Below are 17,652 nucleotides of genomic sequence, written 5' to 3'. Positions count from 1 at the left end.
TTGATAGTAGCCATCCCAGTGGGTATGAGGTGATATCTCATTGTAGTTTTGATAAGCATTTTCTTAAAGATTAGTGGTATGAGCATCTTTTTATGGCTTATTGGCTCTTGGTATGTCTTCTTTTTTTTTTAATGTTTGTTTATTTTTTGAGAGAGAGAGAGTGGGAGGGACGGTGGGAGAGGCACAGAGAGAGGAGGAAAGAGAAAAATCTCAAGCTCTGTTGGCAATGTGTTTTCATTCACAAAAAGTTTTTTTAAAAATTTTTCTTAATGTTTATTTATTTTTGAGAGAAACAGAGAGAGAGGGAGACACAGAATCTGAAGCAGGCTCCCGATACGGGGCTCGAACTCATGGACTGCGAGATCATGACCTGAGCCAAAGTCGGACGCTTAACCAAGTGAGGCACCCAGGCGCTCTGATGCACAAAATTTTTTAATTTTTCAAGTCCAGTTTGTCTACTTTTTCTTTTATTGCCTGTGCCTTTGGGGTCATATCCAAGAAATATCGCCAAATTCATTGTCTTGAAGCTTTTGCTACATGTTTTCTTTTACGAGTTTTATAGTTTTAGGTCTTATGTTTAGCTCTTTGACCTACTGTGAGTAATTTTTGTATATGGTATTTGGCAAGGGTCCAGCTTCATTCTTTCCATGTGGATGATCCTGTTTTCTCAGCACTATTTGTTGAAAAGACTCTTTTCCACATTGAATGGTCTTAGCACCTGATCCAAAATCATTTGACCGTGTATGCCAGGATTAATTTCTGGGCTCTATATTCCATTCCATTGGTCTATATATGTCTTTCATTATCCACACATTATTCATAACAGCACCACACTGTTTTGATCACTGTGGCTTTGTATTAAGTTTTGAAGTCTGGAAGTGTGAGTCCCCCAGGTTTTTCTTCTTTTTAAGATTCTTTAAGCTATTTGTGGTCCCTTGAGATTCTATATGAACTTCAGGGTGGCTTTTTCTCCTTTTGCAAAATAATGTGATTTTGATAGGGATTGAATCGAATCTGTAGATCACTAGATCACTTTGAGTATTATTAACATCTTCACAATATTAAGTTTTCCAAACGTTTCATTTCCAAACATGAAATGTATTGCCATTTATTTATGTCTTCTTCAATTTCTTTCAGCAGTGTTTTGTAATTTTTATTATACAAGTCTTTCACAAACCTCCTTGGTTAATTCCTGAGTATTTTATTCTTTTTGATACTGTCATAAATGGGATCATTTTCATAATTTCCTTTTCAGATTGTTCATTGTTAATGCATCATAGAAATGCAACAGATTTTTGTGTATTGCCTTTGTATCCTAATACATTGCTGAATTTACTCAATAGTTCTAACAAGTTTTTTGTGGAATTGTTAGGATTTTCTACATGCAAGATTATATCATCTGTGAACAGAGATAGTTTTATCTTCCTTTCCAATAATGGATGCCTTGTATTTCTTTTCCTTGCCTAATTCCTCTGGCTGTAACTTCCAGTATTCTGTTGAATAAAAGTGGGGAAAGTGGAATCCTTGCCTTGTTCCTGATCTTAGAGGAAAAGCTTTCAGTCTTTCACCATTGAGTATAATGTTTGCTATCAGTTTTTACTATATAGCTTTTATTATGTTGAAATAGTTTTCTTTCAATAGTTTTCTTCCATTCCTAGTTTTTTGTGTTTTAATCATGAAAGATACTGAATTTTGTCATGTGCTTTTTTGACATCAATTGAGATGAGTATGGGTTTTTCCCTTTATTCTGTTAATGTGGTATATTACATTGATCAGTTTTCAAATACAGAACCATGCTCGCATTCCAGGAATAAATTCTACATGGTCATAGATTATAATCCTTTTAAAATACTGCTGCATTCAGATTGTAACTATTGTTGAGGATTTTGGCATCAAAGATACTGGTCTGTAGTTTTCTTGTGCTGTCTGTCTGGCTTTGGTATCAAATAATGCTTGCTTCATAGAATGACTTAGGAAGAGTAGTTTCTTCTCTTTCGGTGTTTGGAAAAGTTTGAAAGGGATTGGTGTCCGTTTTTTTCTTTCTTTGTTTTTGTTTTTAACATGTTTGGTAGAATTCACCAGTGAAGCCATCAGGTCCAGGGCGAGGGCTTTTTTAAAGGGCAGAGTTTTGATTAGTGATTCAATCTCTTACTGATAGGTCTACTCAGATTTTCTGTTTCTTCATGATTTAGATCGAGGTTTTATGTTTCTCGTAACTTGTCCATTGCATTTGGTTTATCCAATTTGTTGGCATACAGTTAATCACTCACAGTACTCTGTTACAATCCTTTTTATTTCTGCAGAATTGATATTAATGTCCCCATTATCATTTATGATTTTAGTAATTTGAGTTTTTTTCCTTAAACCATCTAGGTGAAGGTTTGTCAATTTTGTTGATTCTTTTTCAGAGAACCAAATTTTGGTTTCATTAACTTTCTCTATTTTTATTTTCTCTATTTCATTTATCTGTTTTAATCCTTATTATTTCATTCCTTCTGATAATTTTGGATTTCGTTTATTCTCCTTTTTCTAATCCCTTAGGTTGTTAAGTTAGGTTGTTGATGTAAGATCTTTCTCGTTTTCTTTATATGGTTTTAATATGTTTTTCTCCTGAGTGATGTTGAATTTTTTTTATATATCTCAGGCCCCATTCATATTTCTTTTCTGTGAAATGTCATTTCATATCCTTTGCTTGTTTTTCTGTTAGGTATTGGTTTTTTACTTATTGATTTTAGAAGCCCTTTGTCTTATAATTTGATTTGAAAATACATTTTCTGAATTTGTCATAATGTTTTCTTTCTATCTATGTCATTCTATTTCTTTTTCTTGTATCTATTACTTTCTATCATGAAGTCTCTATAATTTTAATGAACATTTTACAAATAAGTTCTGTCTTCACTAATGGACCCATTTAACAGAACAGTTACTAAACATCCACTGTGTTAAATTATGAGGTCACAAAGGTAAAGAATAGTTCCTACCTTGATGAATCTCAAACTACACTGGGAGAGACTATATAGGTAAACATGTTTACCTATTCCTTCAAAATTTGTGTTTACTGTGGGTAAAGCAGTGTGTAGGTGCACAGAATAGAAATGTGAATGAGGTTAGTTTTGCCATTGAGAGTACAGTCTAATTGGAACATAGACAGAGGGTCTTTGAGACCTTATAACAAAATTTATATGGCTGGAAGGGTGACTTTCCCCAATTATTACTTTTTTTTTTTAAAGAATTTATCTTAAAAATTGTTTGTATGTTTTTCTGTATTGACTTTATGATTGGCTTATTTCCCAAAGAATATAAACTATTGGCATTTTTATTAGGGTCAAAAGTGAGAATTCATAACTTTATAGAGTTATATACTTCTATTTGTGGAATTTTTTTTTCTTCCTAATTAAGGTCTTTATTTCTGGAATTAAATCATTTTAAGTGGGATTTTTTTTCTTCCATTGTATTTTCAAACTTGTTTACATATGTTCAAGGAATTGATGTATTAAAGTCAGGAAATATTGAAGACCAACTAATTATCAGAATACTTGAGGCAAAAACATTTAACAGAGACTCCAGCTTGTTTACCATACTTCAGTTACTAATACATCAGAATAGGTCATTGCAGTGTTATCTTATCTACTAGTTCTATCCCATGATAGTAAGGCTCTATGGAACTGAGATTAATAGTGTACAGTTATTTAAAAGTGGTATTTTTATACTATGTCAGTAGTATAATTTTTTTTGAAGACAGTTCTGTAGAACCATGCAGTTTTTCTTTGTAACTTTCTTATTCTGAATAAAGGGTTAACTTGAAGCACACAATTATTATATTACCAGAGGCATGTGTATCTTAGTGTGCATCTGAAAGCTGAAGAAATTGTTTTTTGACATAGCATCAGGCCAGTAGAGGGCTCTCCAAGTCAGTCTACAAGGACATATAGAAATAGCTGAAGGGATATAGAAAAGAGGGTTGCTGAAAATGTTAGAAGGATTTAAAATTATGTGGGGAATTAAAATATGGTTGAGAAATTAGTCTTCAAAAGATAAGGTAAATTAATAAAAGGGAATCAAGGAAAACCCAAAGTACTAAATGGATATTATAAATATAGGAGATGAATTTTTTTTAGTAGATATATATAGAGAGCTGATAAATGGCAAGGGTTTAAAAAAACCAATAAATATAATAAAAAATATTTCTTAGCAAATAAAGTATTTAGGTGTTTGAACAGTGCTTTTCAATTTTTTATTGATTAATTTGACATTTAATGTATAAGTTTAAGGTGCACAGCACACTATTTAACACACTTATGTATTATGTTTGTTAAAGTAGCAGTACTTATTACATTACATAATTGTAGTACATATTATTGTCCATGTTCATTACACTTCGCATTAAATTTCTATGGCTTATTTACTACTCCTTAGTACCCTTATACAAGTTTATATCCTTATACACTGTTATTCAAATTTCCACCTCCCAACTCCCCCATCCTCTGGTAACCACCAGTTACTCTGTTTTTTACAGGTTTAACTTTTTGTAGATTCTACATATAAGTGATATATAGTCCTTAATATTTCTCCTTCTGACTTATATTGCTGAACATAATGTGCTTAAGGTCCATTCATGTTGTTATAAATCATAGGATATCTTCCTTTTTCATGGCTGGATAATATTCCACTGTGTACATTTAACACATCATTTTTATCTATTGATAGGCATTTGGGTTATTTCCATATCTGACCTATTATGAATAATGCTGTGATAAACATGGGAGGGTATATACTTTCAGAATCCTGTTTACATATTTCCTTTGGGTATATACTCAGAAATGGGATGGCTAGATTATATGGTAGATCTATTTTATTGGTCCATGGTGGCTGTACCAATTAACCCCCATCAGTGGTGTGTAAGAGTTCTTTTTTCACCACATCCTCACCTGCATCTGCTATTTGTCTTCTTGATGGTAATCATTCTAACAGGTATGACATGGTATCTCACTGTGATTTTAATTTGCATTTTCCTGATGATTAATGAAGTGGAACATTTTCCCCTGTGTCTGTTGGCCATTTCGATACCCTCTTTGGAAAAATGTCTATTTAGGTCTTTTGCCCCATATTTAATTGGATTAATTTTTTATTATTAAATTGACTTGAGTTCTTTTTATATTTTGGATATTAATTCTTTTCTGATACATAGTTTTCTGAAATATTTTCTTATTCTATAGTTTTTCTTTTCATTTTGTTATATTAGATCTTCTGCTATGCAGAAGCATTTGAGTTTGATATAGTTCCATTTGTTGATTTTTGCTTTTTGTTGTTTGTGCTTTTGGCATCATGTCTAAAAAGCAAATCATTGTTGAGACCAGTATTGATGAGTTTTCCCCTATGTTTCATTCTAGGAGTTTTATGATATCAGATCTTTTAAGTCTTTGATCCATTTCAAGTTAGTTTTTGTGAGTAGTGTGAGATAGGGGCTCGATTTCATTGTTCTGCATGTGTTTGTACAGTTTTCCCAGCACACGTGTCAAAGAGACTCTCCTTTCCCCATAGGGTATTCTTGGTTCTCTGGTCAAATATCAGTTGACTGTATATGCCAGGATTTAATTCTGGGCTCTCTATTCCGTTACATTGATTGATCTGTCTTTTTTGTACCAGTATCATACTGTTTTTATTACTATGGCTTTTTACTATAGTTTGAAATCCAGAAGCATGATCCCTCTGGCTTTAATTTTTTTCCTTTTTTTTCCCCCTCAGGATTACTTTCGGTATTTGGGGTCTTTTCTGGTTCCACACAGATTTTAGAGTTATTTCTTCAATTTCTGTGAAGAATAGCAAAGGAATTTTTATCTTAGATGTATGAACAATGTTATTTTTTATGCATAGCATTTTATATGTGCACAATTTGGGGCACATACCTTGCTCATCCTAATTCCATAGCAAATTAAACAAAGAAAAATATGTTTTTCATATTCTGTATATTCTAGGTTAAAGAAAGTAAATTTTTGACATAAAATAACATTCTTTTATGAATTTATAGATGTAAAACATATTTTGGGTAAATAACTCTATTTGACTGTTAAAAACTTTGAACAGCCTACGATCAAGATGACCTGAAAGTTAAACATCAGCAAATCTCATAGGTAGAAAATGAGAACTAGGTTTTTATCCAAAAATTCACACTTCCTAGATTGTTTTAGTAGTAAAATTGCTGGAACTGAAGAGTGATTTATCTTTATAATGCCCTATACCAAAATTTTAACCTGTGGTTTACAAGGCTTCTTAGGGGGAAAAAATGTGAAGGATCCTTTTTATCTTTTGTTAAAAACTGAAGAAGAGCTGTCTTCTTTTAACATAGATGTGAACCTTGGAATAGACCAAGCAGATAATATTTAATTACGCTTCACTGATGCATCATTTCTTGTTTTCTTTCCATTTTATCCTTTTTCTATTTATGTAATTTTTTCTATTTCATTTTCCTTCAGCCATTTTTTCTACTACCAAGTTTTGTGGTTTTAATGAGCATTTTATAAATGAGTCCCACCTTTACGAATGAGCTCATTCAACAAAACATAAACACCTAATGTGTTAAATTCTGGGGCAGCAAAAGTGAAGGATACTTTCTGTATTCATGATCTTGAATCCCACAGAGAGAGACTATATCAAAAAACATGTTTATCCATTTCTTCAGAAATTACTTGTTTACTGTGGATAAGGCACCATGTAGGCTCTAGTAATATAAATGTGAATGAAGTTGGTTTTTTCATCAAAAAGTGTAGAATCCAGTGAGGAAGACTGATAAACAAGAGATAATTGCAGTAAGTTGGAGGTGCCCAAATGGGATATATATGAAGTAATATGGGAATCCCTACTAAGAACAGATAAACTAGCCTTGCAGAGGGAGGCTTAAGCTTCCTGTAGGAAAGGACATCTGATCTGAGAACCTGATGAAGTAAAAGAATTTAGGCAGGTTAAGGAAATGGAGGAATAGTGCTTCAGGCATGCTATATTGTGTGTGAAGAGGCCCAAAGATAAAGCATTTGGAAAACTACACATTATTCTGTATGGATGAAGTGCAAAGTGAGAGAGAGTAGTAGTAAGAGGTGTGCTTAGAGAGAGGTAAGGCAGGGGTCAAGTTGTATCAAGGGCTTAAAAAGTAAGGGACCCATTTGTCCCTGTTTTAGCTACAGTGTCAGTTAATGCTTGTTGTACTCCCATAGTGATTAATAGCACCCCCTTTCAATCTCTGAAGTGTCCTAGTTTGGTCACCCCTGGGGCGTAATAGACCCTGGATTTAAGATGGATGGTATTGGGGCAGAAACCAGGCAGGAAGCTCTTATCAATAGTCCAAAAGTTAAATGGACATCTGAATTTAACAACAATGTTGGTTAAGACAAAAGGAAGAATATTTATTACACATTTGTGTGACCAAGCATGGGCTTGATTTGATGACTTTAATGTGGTGAGAGAAGTGATTGCCTAGTTTCGGATGGGCAAAATTGATTGGCTTTTATTGCCAAAGGCCAGTATAGAGACAACTACATCAGGATTAAGTTCTATTAGAGAATAATGAGTTACGCTTATATATTATTATATTGTAAATTTGGGACTAAGATGAAGAATGAGGCTGATATTCATAGGTAGGTCTAAGGGAGAGGTTAGAAATATAGGACTTGTCAGTCCACCCAGGTGGTGGTTGAAGCTTGGGCATGATCACTTCTTCCAGGGAGTGAAGAAAATGGGACCCGTAAGGAACGACAGGGAACAGCAGTATTTTAGAAGTCAGTAAAAGAGCACAAGTTATGAAGGAGCATGGTGGAGGGGCGTGGGAGTGGGGGTTGCGTATTGTTACAGAAATGAAGGGAAGACCGGCTTTCTTCACAGATTCAGTGGTTGTAAGACACTCTGGCTGAAAAAGCAATTTAAGGGCTTAAAGCAGTTCTGGCTTCAGGCTTTTCTCTTTCTGTCTGCCTAATTTCATGTACAAGTTCTACAATTTGTCTTGTTATGAAACACATTTCTGTAGTGCAGATTTGCTCATACATGAATGGTACAACGAGGTCAGTATAGTTTTCAAGTCTCATTGGTTCATATGTGGTTTTTGTTTTGTTTTTCCAGGCAAGGGGATTTAGAATAGTGTGAGTAAAATTAGAATCTTCGGCAGGCTGCAGAACAGGCCTAGGCTCACCTGCTGCCTTGACAGCAGAAGCCTCTTCAAGTTTCATTTTCAGAAAATTGTACTGTACTGCCTTGAGACATGCACTCCCTCCTTTAGTAGCTTCAGTTCCTGGCAGGTCGTGTTGCTCCTACCCACCTGAATGTAGTCCCCATATTGCAGAGTTCTACCTCTATCATCTCAATACCCACCAGACCTGCTCTAATTAAAGTGATGCCAGCATTTAATATTAACTGTGACTGCCTGCCCAAGAAGTTCAACTCTTCTCCCCAGTTACTATTTTGATTAGTAATCTGGTTTAAGTTGCGTAGTCTTTGAATGGACTATTGCCTTTCCTTTTCCCTTAAGCCCTATTTTTAGTGCTTCGTTTTTGAGTGCTTTTCCAGGAATATTTCATTGTAGTAGAAGCATCTGTATTAACTTATTTGTAAAATTAATAAATTTTATATTTTAGAACAGTTTTAGGTTCACAGCAAAATTGAGCAGAATGTACAGAGTTCTCATATATCCTGTGCCCCCACATACCTACGGCTTTCTCCACTGTTGACATCCTCTGTCACAGCATATCTTTGTTACAGTTGAACCTGTACTGACCCATTATCATCACCCAAAGGCCGTAGATTACACTGAGGTTCACACTTGGTGTTACAATTCTGTGAATTTGGACAAATGTATAATGACCCATATGCATTATTGTAGTATCGTACAGAATAGTTTCACTGCCCTAAAACTCTGTGCTCTACCTGTTCAATCCCTCCTCTCCTTTAACCTCTGGCAACAACCAATCTTTTAACTGTCTCCATAGTTTTGCCTCTTCCAGAATGTGATATAGTTGGAATCATACAGTATATAACCTTTCAGATTGGCTTCTTTCACCTCATGACACACATTTAAGTTTCCTCTGTGTCTTTTTTTTTTTTTTTTTTTTTTGAGAGAGAGTGTGCAGGCATGCATGCACATGGGCAAGTTGGGTGGGTGCTGGGCAGAGAGAGGGAGAGAGAGAGAGAGACAGAGAGAGATGGAAAATCCCAAGCAGCCCCACGCTCAGCACAGAGCCTGAGGTGTGGGGCTTGATCCCACAACTCTGGCATTATGAACTGAGCCAAATTCAAGAATGAGATGCTCAACCACTGAGCCACCCAGGGTGCCCCATCATCATATTGATAGCTTATTTCTTTTTAGTGCTGAATAATATCCCATTGCCTGTATGTACCATAGTTTATTTATCCACTCATCTACTGAAGGAAATTTTAGTTATTTTAAAGTTTTGGCAAATATGAATAAAGCTGCTGTAAACTTTCATGTGAAGCTTTTTTTGTGTAGCATATTTTCTATTCATTTGGGTAAATACCAAGGAACACAATTGCTGGATCATATGGTAAGAGTATGTTTAAGTAACTGCCAAGATATCTTTCAAAGTGGTTATATTACTTTGCATTCCCTCCAGTAATAAACAAAAGTTTCTGTTGCATATCCTCACCAGCATTTGGTGTGCAGAGTTTTTGATTTTGGCCGTTCTAATAGGTATATAGTGGTAGGTAGCTCATTGTTGTTTCAATTTGCAATACCCGAAAGACATTTGATTTTGAACATCTTTTCATATGTTTATTTGTCATCTGTATATTTTCTTCAGTGAGATAACTGTTCAGGTCATTCCTCCATTTTTAAAATTTGTGTTGTTTTTTATTGTTGAGTTTTAGGAGTTCTTTGTATAGTTTGGATACATATCCTTCATCATATGTGTCTTTTGCAAATAGTTTCTGCTAGTATGTGGCTTATCTTCTCATTTTCTTGATAATGTCTTCTGCAGAGCTTAAATTTTTAATGAAATCCAGCTTATCATTTGTTTCTTTTTTTTTAAACATTTAAAAAAAATGTTTATTTATTTTGAGAGAGAAAGCAAGAGCACAAGCAGTGAGTGAGGGAAAGAGAGAATCCAAGCAGGCTCCATGCTGTCAGCACAGAGCCCAGTGTGGGGCTCAATCCCATGAACCATAGATCATGACCTGAGCCGAAATCAAGAGTTGGATGCTTAACCAACTGAGCCACCCAGGTGCCCCCATTTGTTTCTTTTATGGATCTTACCTTTAGTAGTGTATCTAAAAGTTATTGTCATATCTAGGTTTTTTTCTATGTTATCTTCTAGGGGTTTTATAGTTTTCCATTTTAACAGTTAGGTCTGTAGTCCATTTTGTGTTAATTTTTGTAAAAGTGTAAAGCCTGTGTCTAGATTCATTTTCTTGCATATAGATGTCCCATTGTTCCAGCATCATTTGTTGAAAAGACTTTCTTTGCTCCATTGTACTGCCTTGTTTTTTGTCAAAAATCAGTTGGCTGTATTTATATGTGGATCTATTTCTAGGCTTTCATTTCTTTTCCACTGACCTGTTTGGTCTTTCCTCAATGCCATACACTCTAGATTACTGTAGATTTATTGTAAGTCTTGACATCAGGTGGTCAGTCCTGCATCTTTGTTCTTTTCCTTCAATATTATGTTGACTATTCTGGGTCTTTTGTTTTTTCATAGAAACTTTGCAAATCAGTTTGTTGCTACCCACAAAATAACTTGTTTGGATTTGCCTGAGATTGCATTGAATCTATGGATTAAGTTGGGTAAAACTTAACATCTTGACAGTATTGAGTCTGTCTGTAGACATGGAATATCTCTTTGTTTATTTCATCCTTCTTTGGTGTCTTTGATCAGTTTTGTAACTTTCCTTATATCTTGTACTTTGTTACATTTATACTTATTTCATTTTGGGGCTGCTAATGTAAATGCCAATGTGTTTTAAATTTCAAATTCTACTTGTTCATTGCTGGCATATAGGAAAACACCTGACTTTCATATATTAATCTTGTTTCTTGCAACCTAGGTATTATTTTCCTATTAGTTTCAGGAGGTGGGTTTTTTGTTTTTTGTTTTTGTTTTTGTTTTGTTTTGTTTTGTTTTGTTTTTTTGGTCTGTTTTCTTGGATTTTCTATATAAGTGATTATATCATCTGTGAACAGAACTGTTTTAATTCTTTTTTCTGCCCAACTGGCATACATTTTATTTCCTTCTCTTGTTTTATTGCATTCCCTAGGATTCCCAGTACAGTGTAGAAAATCAGTGGTGGGAGGAACATTCTTGCCTTGTTCCTGATGAAGCTTCAAGTTTCTTACCATTAACTGCTGCTAGCTATAGTTTTTTTCTAGATGTTCTTTATCAAGTTTAGTAAGTTTTTCTCTATTCCAAGTTTGGTTATAGTTTTTAGCATGAATGAGTGTTGAATTTTGTTAGAATTATTTTCTACATTTAATTGATATGATCATAATGTTTTTTCCTCTGTAGACTGTTGATATGATGGATTACATTAATTGATTTTTGAATGTTGAACCAGCCTAAATTGCTGGGATAAATTTCAGTTGGTCATGGTGAATAATTCTTTTTATACATTGTTAGATCCAGTTTGCTATTTTTTTGAGGATCCATTTATGTAAAATATTGGTCTGTAGCTTTCTTTTTTTAAAAATTAAAACAAATTTTTTTTTTTTTTTAGTAATCTTTACACACAACATGGGGCTTGAACTCATGACACTGAGATCAAGAGTCGCATACTCTTCCAAGTGAGCCAGGCAGATGCCCTTATAGTTTTCTTGTAATGTCTTTGTCTCATTTGGTATTAGGGTAATTGTGGCCTCATAGAATGAGTTAGAAGTATTCCTTCTGCTTCTGTGTCTGGAAGAGATTGTAGAAAGTCGGTATAATTTCTTCCATTTTTATTTTTATTTTTTTATTTTTTAAAAAAATTTTTTATTTTTAACGTTTATTTATTTTTGAGACAGAGAGAGACACAGCATGAACGGAGGACGGTCAGTGAGAGAGGGAGACACAGAATCTGAAACAGGCTCCAGGCTCTGAGCTGTTAGCACAGAGCCTGACGCGGGGCTTGAACTCACGGACCGCGAGATCATGACCTGAGCTGAAGTCGGACACCCAACTGACTTGAGCCACCCAGGCACCCCTGATTTCTTACATTTTTAAATGCTTGGTAGAATTCACCAGTAAACCCATCTGGGCCTGGTGCTTTCTGTGTTAGAAAGTGATTAATTATTGATTTAATTTCTTTATTTGGCCTCTTCAGATTATTTATTTCTTGTATGAGTTTTGGCAGGTTGTGGTTTTCAAGAAATTAGTCTATTTCATCTAGGTCATCAAATTTATTGGCATAAAGTTGTTCATTATAATCCTTTATTATATTTTTTAATGTCCATGGGATCCGTAGTGATGTTTGCCCTTAAAATCTGATATTAATAAACTTGTGTCTTCTTTCTTTTTTCTTAGCCTGAACTAGAAGGTTATTGATTTTATAGATCTTTTCCAGAATGAGTTTTGATTTTGTTGATTTTCTATATTGACTTCCTGTTTTCAGTTTCATTGATTTCTGCTTTAATTTTATTCTTCTATATTTTGGATTTGATTTATTTTTCTGTGTCTAGTTTCCAATGTGGAAGCTTAGAAAATTGATTTTAAGCCTTTCTTGTTTTCTAATATATGCACTTGACATTATAAATTTCCCTCAAAGCACTGCTTTAATTACATCCCACAAATTTTAGATAATCTGTATTTTCATTTCCCTTTAGTACAGAATATTTTAAAATTTCTCTTGATATTTCTTCTTTGATCCATAAGTTATCTAGAAGTGTACTATTTAATCTTCAAGTATTTTGGGATTTTTATAGCTACCTTTCTGTTGATTTCTAGTTTAATTACATTATGGTTTGAGAGCATATATTGTTTGATCCTTCTTCTTTTAAATTTGTTAAGACATGTTTTATCACCCAAAATGTGGTCTATTTTGGTAAATGTTCTGTATGAGTTTGAGAAGAATGTGTAATCTGAAGTAGTCTATACATGTCAATTACATCCAGGCAATTGTTGATGCTGTTTAGTTCAACTGTGTTCTTAGTAATTTTCTACTTGATGGGTCTGTTCATTTCTGAAAGAGGGTTGTTAAAGTCTCCAGTTATTATAGTAGATTCATTTGTTTCTCCTGTAGCTCTCTCAGTTTTTACAGCACATATGTTGCTGCTCTGTTGTTAAGCATATACACATTAAGGATTGCTAAGGCTTCTTGGAGTATTGACCCTTTCATGTAATGCTCATTTTGGTTCCTGATAACTTTCCTGGCTGTAAAGTCTGCTTTTTCTGAAATTAATATAGCTATTCTACTTTCTTTTGATGAGAAGTTAGCATGACGTATCTTTTTCCATCCCTTTGCTTTTAATCTGTGTGTGTCATTATTTTTAGGGTGGGTTTCTTGTAGGGAGCATATAGTCAGGTCTTGTTTTAGGACCCATTGAGGCAGTCTCTGTCTTTCAGTTGATGTATTTATACTATTTACATTTAAAGTGATTATTGATACATTTGGGTTAAAACCAACCATGTTTGTTACTGTTTTTTTGCTCTTGTTCTTTGTTCCTATTTTTGTCTTCCACACTTTGTCTGCCTTTTGTGCTTTTACTCGAGCATTTAATATAATTCCATTTTCTCTCCTTTCTTAGCATATAGATTACACTTCTTTTTTTAGTGGTTGCCCTAGAGTTTGCAATATACACTTACACCCACCCAAGTCTGCTTGCAGATAACACTGTACCTTTCATGAGTGGTGCAAATTCCTTGTAATAATTAAGTACTACTAAATCTTCCTTCCTTTTTCTTGTATCATTGCTGTCATTCATTTCACTTAAGCATACACACACACAAACACACACTAAGTGAACACATTGTTGCCATTATTGTTGAATAAGCATATCTATTAGATTAAGACAAATAAAAGCTTTGATTTGATTTGATTTGATTTAAGTTTCTGACCTATATCATTTTCCTTCTCTCTGAGGAACTTCCTTTTAACATTTCTTCCAAGCCAAGTCCATTGGCAACAAATTCCCTCAACTTTGTTTGAGAAAACCTTTACTTCTTCACCTTTGAAGAATAATTTCAGAGTATAGAATTACAGGTTGGTGGGTTTTTTTTCTCTCAACACAAAATATTTCACTCTACTTTCTTCTTGTTTGCACAGTTTCTGAGAAGTCAGATACAACTATTATGTTAGCCTGTCTGGAGATAAGGTGTTTTTTCCTCTGGTTTATTTCGAGATGTTTTTTTATCTTTGATTTTCAGAAACCTAAGTATAATATGCCTCAGTGTAGTTTTTTGGAATTTATTCTGCTTGATCTCTGAGCTTCCTGAATCTGAGATGTGGTAGTTGACAGTTTGGGGAAATTCTCAGTCATTTTTGTTTCAAATGCTGTTTTCATTCCTTTCTTCTCCTTGTATTGTTATATACCTTTTGTAGTTATCTCACAGTTCTTGGATATTCTCTTTTATTTTTTCCAGTGTTTTTTCTCTTTGTTCTATAGTTTTGGAAGTTTCTTGTCATATCCTCAATCTCTAAGATTGTTTCCTGAACTGTGTTCAGTCAACTGATGAGCCCATCAAAGACCTTCTTTATATCTGTTACAGCATTTTTGATCTCTAAAATTTATTTTTTATTCTAAGGATAGCCACCTCTGTGCTTATTACATTAACCATATGTTCTTGCCTGTTTTCTGCCTTAGCATTAATGGCCTATATTGATCATAGTCTTAAAAATTTTTCGGTCTACTAATTCCAGCATTCCTGTCATATCTGACTCTGGTTCTGTTGCTTATTTAGTCTGTCCAGCTGTGATTTTGTCTTTTAGTGTGCCTTGTAATTTTTTGTTGAAAGTTAGATCAGATGTACTAGGTAAAAGGAAATGTGGTAAATAATAATATAATGGTAAGGTGTAGAGAAAGAAGTATTATGTAGTCCTTTGGTTAGGTGTTAGTCTTTTTGTGAGCCTGTGATTTTGGACTCTGAACTTAATGAGTGCTTCTGTCTTTTTCTTTCCTACCCTTAAGTGAGATAGGATGGCTAGAGACAACTAGAATTGAATATTTCTCTTCTAGGTAGGTTAGTTCCCTTCTAGGTAGGGTAGTCTCTAGTTTAATAGTTTCTACTGAAGACAGGTCATGTTAAGAAGAATGTAGTGTTCTGGTGTATTTCCAAATGGTTCCTTTTATCCTCTTCCTGCTAGAAACATGAAGAGATTTTCCCCTGATAATTAATCACTGTGAGGACCTGATAGAGCTCGTGGCAGTAAAACTCAAAAAAGTTGAGTGTCTCCTATGACTAGATCTCCCTTGGAGTTTTTGACTCTCAGAATTGTCCATTCTGAGCCTCCAGCAATTCATCAACTTCAGTTCTGGTTTTCCTATTCCAGCATTGGTTGCAAGGAGGGTTTTGTTCTAGTAAGTGTGACTTTCTATATTCATCTGTGTCTCCAATTTAGGGGGCAGAAGTTTACCCTGTGACCTTACTTCTGGTATATCTAAGAAGAATTGTTGATTTTTCAGTGTGTTCAGCTTTTTCACTTGTTAATAAAACAGATGGAATGGAAATTTCTGAGCTCATTACATGCCAGATTATAAACTATAAGTCTGTGTTATTTTTTTTTTTTAGTTTCCTATCCTGGCCCACCCATCTTTCTGAATTTTAGACCCATCTCTCTAACTTCCTCTCTATTTGTATGTTCAAATGATAATCTTAATAAGCTCTAATTGTAATTAAGTACATCTGCTTAGAGCTGTTCTCCTATATGACCTTCTTACCTTGGCTCAGAATAGGATCTTCCCTGTTACTCGACTAAAAATCTCAAACCTTAGTTATCTAACATTTCCTGTCTGTACACTTCTTAAAAAATAATTTTCTCTAAATCCTCTCAATTCTACTTCCAGACTTTCTTCATTCTGTTCTCCATGCTCTTGTTTAACTCCTCTTTTTTATCAGCTAAGTAGGTTAGAATAATTTCTGAAAGTGACATATTCATATCCATTCATCCATTCTCAGTATCCTCTAATTCCTGTTGTCCACTGCCTCCAGTGGTTGTAGCACTCTCTTGTTCTCTTTACTCTTTTCTTTTCCCTTCAATCAAAAGTTACTGAGAGTTGGGAAACCTGGGTGGCTCATTCGGTTGAGCATCCAACTTCGGCTCAGGTCATGATCTCTGGGTCTGTGAGTTTGAGCCCCACATCGGGCTCTGCTGACAGCTCAGAGTCTGGAGCCTGCTTCCCATTCTGTGTCCCTCTCTTGTTCTTCCCCTCCCCCACTCATGTTCTGACTCTTTCTCAAGAACAAATAAACATTAATAAATAAATAAACAAACAAAGTTATTGAGAGTCTGCCTACTGGGCTAAATGCCAGGAAATACAGAGATTTACAAAACAGAGTTCACGATCTTCTTAAATCATGTTACTTTGTTGTTATAAAACCATTACTGGTTTTATAACCAGTGGTTTTATGGTCTTAACTCATTTCCTATGAGTTAAGATTTAACTCTGAATCTTGTGATTATACAACAGTATGGTCCCACGTAGATTTTTAAATTTCCCCTTATATCCATCCTCCCTCTTACAATCCATACTTTAAACAGCAATGGGTATTCTCTGTATATATTCCATTTATTTATTTTTTTAAGTTGTATTTATTTATTTTGAGGGAGAGAATGAGAGAGAGCGCGCAGGAGAGGGGAAGAGAGAGAGGGAAAGAAAATCCCAGCCAGGCTCAGCATGCTCAGCACAGCCCAGTGTAGGGCTCCATCTGATGAACCATGAGATCATGCATAACCTGAGCTCTTCCTTTCTCCATTTCTGCCAGAATCCTCCTTATTTTCAAAGGGTATCTCAAAAGCCACCTCCCAGTAAAGCCTTTTTCCTCATTCTCCCAATGTTGTCTTCATTTGTCCTCCCACCTCCCCATTCTTTTTACTTAAAACGACTTTTCTTTGGCTACCATATTGTATGGTGCTCTCTATATATATAATCATCTGAGGGTTTCTCTGATGCCTCTGATTAGAACTTGAGTGTTTAAAGGACAGTGGTAGAGTCTGTCATCTTTCAAATACTCAGCACACGATAAATGCTACTTATATAATTTTTGAATTATAACTCCTCCTTTGGTGAAGTATGAGTTCTTCAAGGTCTAGTTCAAGTTCACTTGCTGTAAAACCTTTCCATAGGTACTACAGTACAACTGTCTCTGCACTTAGACAGTTTTCATTGTCTTTCTTTGTGTGATACTTTATTAAACTGCTGAGACCTTGCTTTATTAACTGTTGAATCCCTAGTACACAATTCTTAATATATGTGCTTAAGTAAATATGTGTTGAGTAAGTGGAAAAATAAATTGTCTGTTTACTTTCACATTACTGTATCGGTATCTTTTACAGTACTTAGAACATTTTAATTTTTTGAGGAAATATTTGTATTTTCTGTCTGCCTTTTCCTGATTGTAATGCTGCACGGTAGGGGAAAGATCTAACCTGAATTCCTTATAAAATCTCGCTCATAGAAACAAGAATGCATTTGTTCAATCAGCAATTATTTTTTGAGCTCTTGTTTTATGCCAGTGATTATTCTAGGAAATA

The 17,652-nt window shown here is 34.5% G+C and overlaps 1 protein-coding gene and 1 long non-coding RNA gene across 5 annotated transcripts in view; one reads left to right on the top strand and one right to left on the bottom strand.

Moving 5' to 3' along the window:
- The window catches only part of CEP85L (centrosomal protein 85 like), a 171,335-nt gene that overhangs the window by 108,779 nt on the left and 44,904 nt on the right, over positions 1-17,652 (top strand). The window lies entirely within an intron of this gene.
- On the bottom strand, positions 5,138-16,982 carry LOC123608937. The gene is made up of 3 exons (XR_006717523.1): positions 16,854-16,982; positions 8,356-8,360; positions 5,138-5,148 (listed from the first exon to the last, which is right to left on the bottom strand). It is a non-coding gene; the product is annotated as an uncharacterized LOC123608937 (long non-coding RNA).

Source organism: Leopardus geoffroyi, chromosome B2 (assembly GCF_018350155.1).
Source record: "Leopardus geoffroyi isolate Oge1 chromosome B2, O.geoffroyi_Oge1_pat1.0, whole genome shotgun sequence".
NCBI classification, from domain to species: domain Eukaryota; kingdom Metazoa; phylum Chordata; class Mammalia; order Carnivora; family Felidae; genus Leopardus; species Leopardus geoffroyi.
The sequence above is the reverse complement of the archived record's forward strand: the minus strand, read 5'-3'. Positions and strand labels throughout refer to the sequence as shown.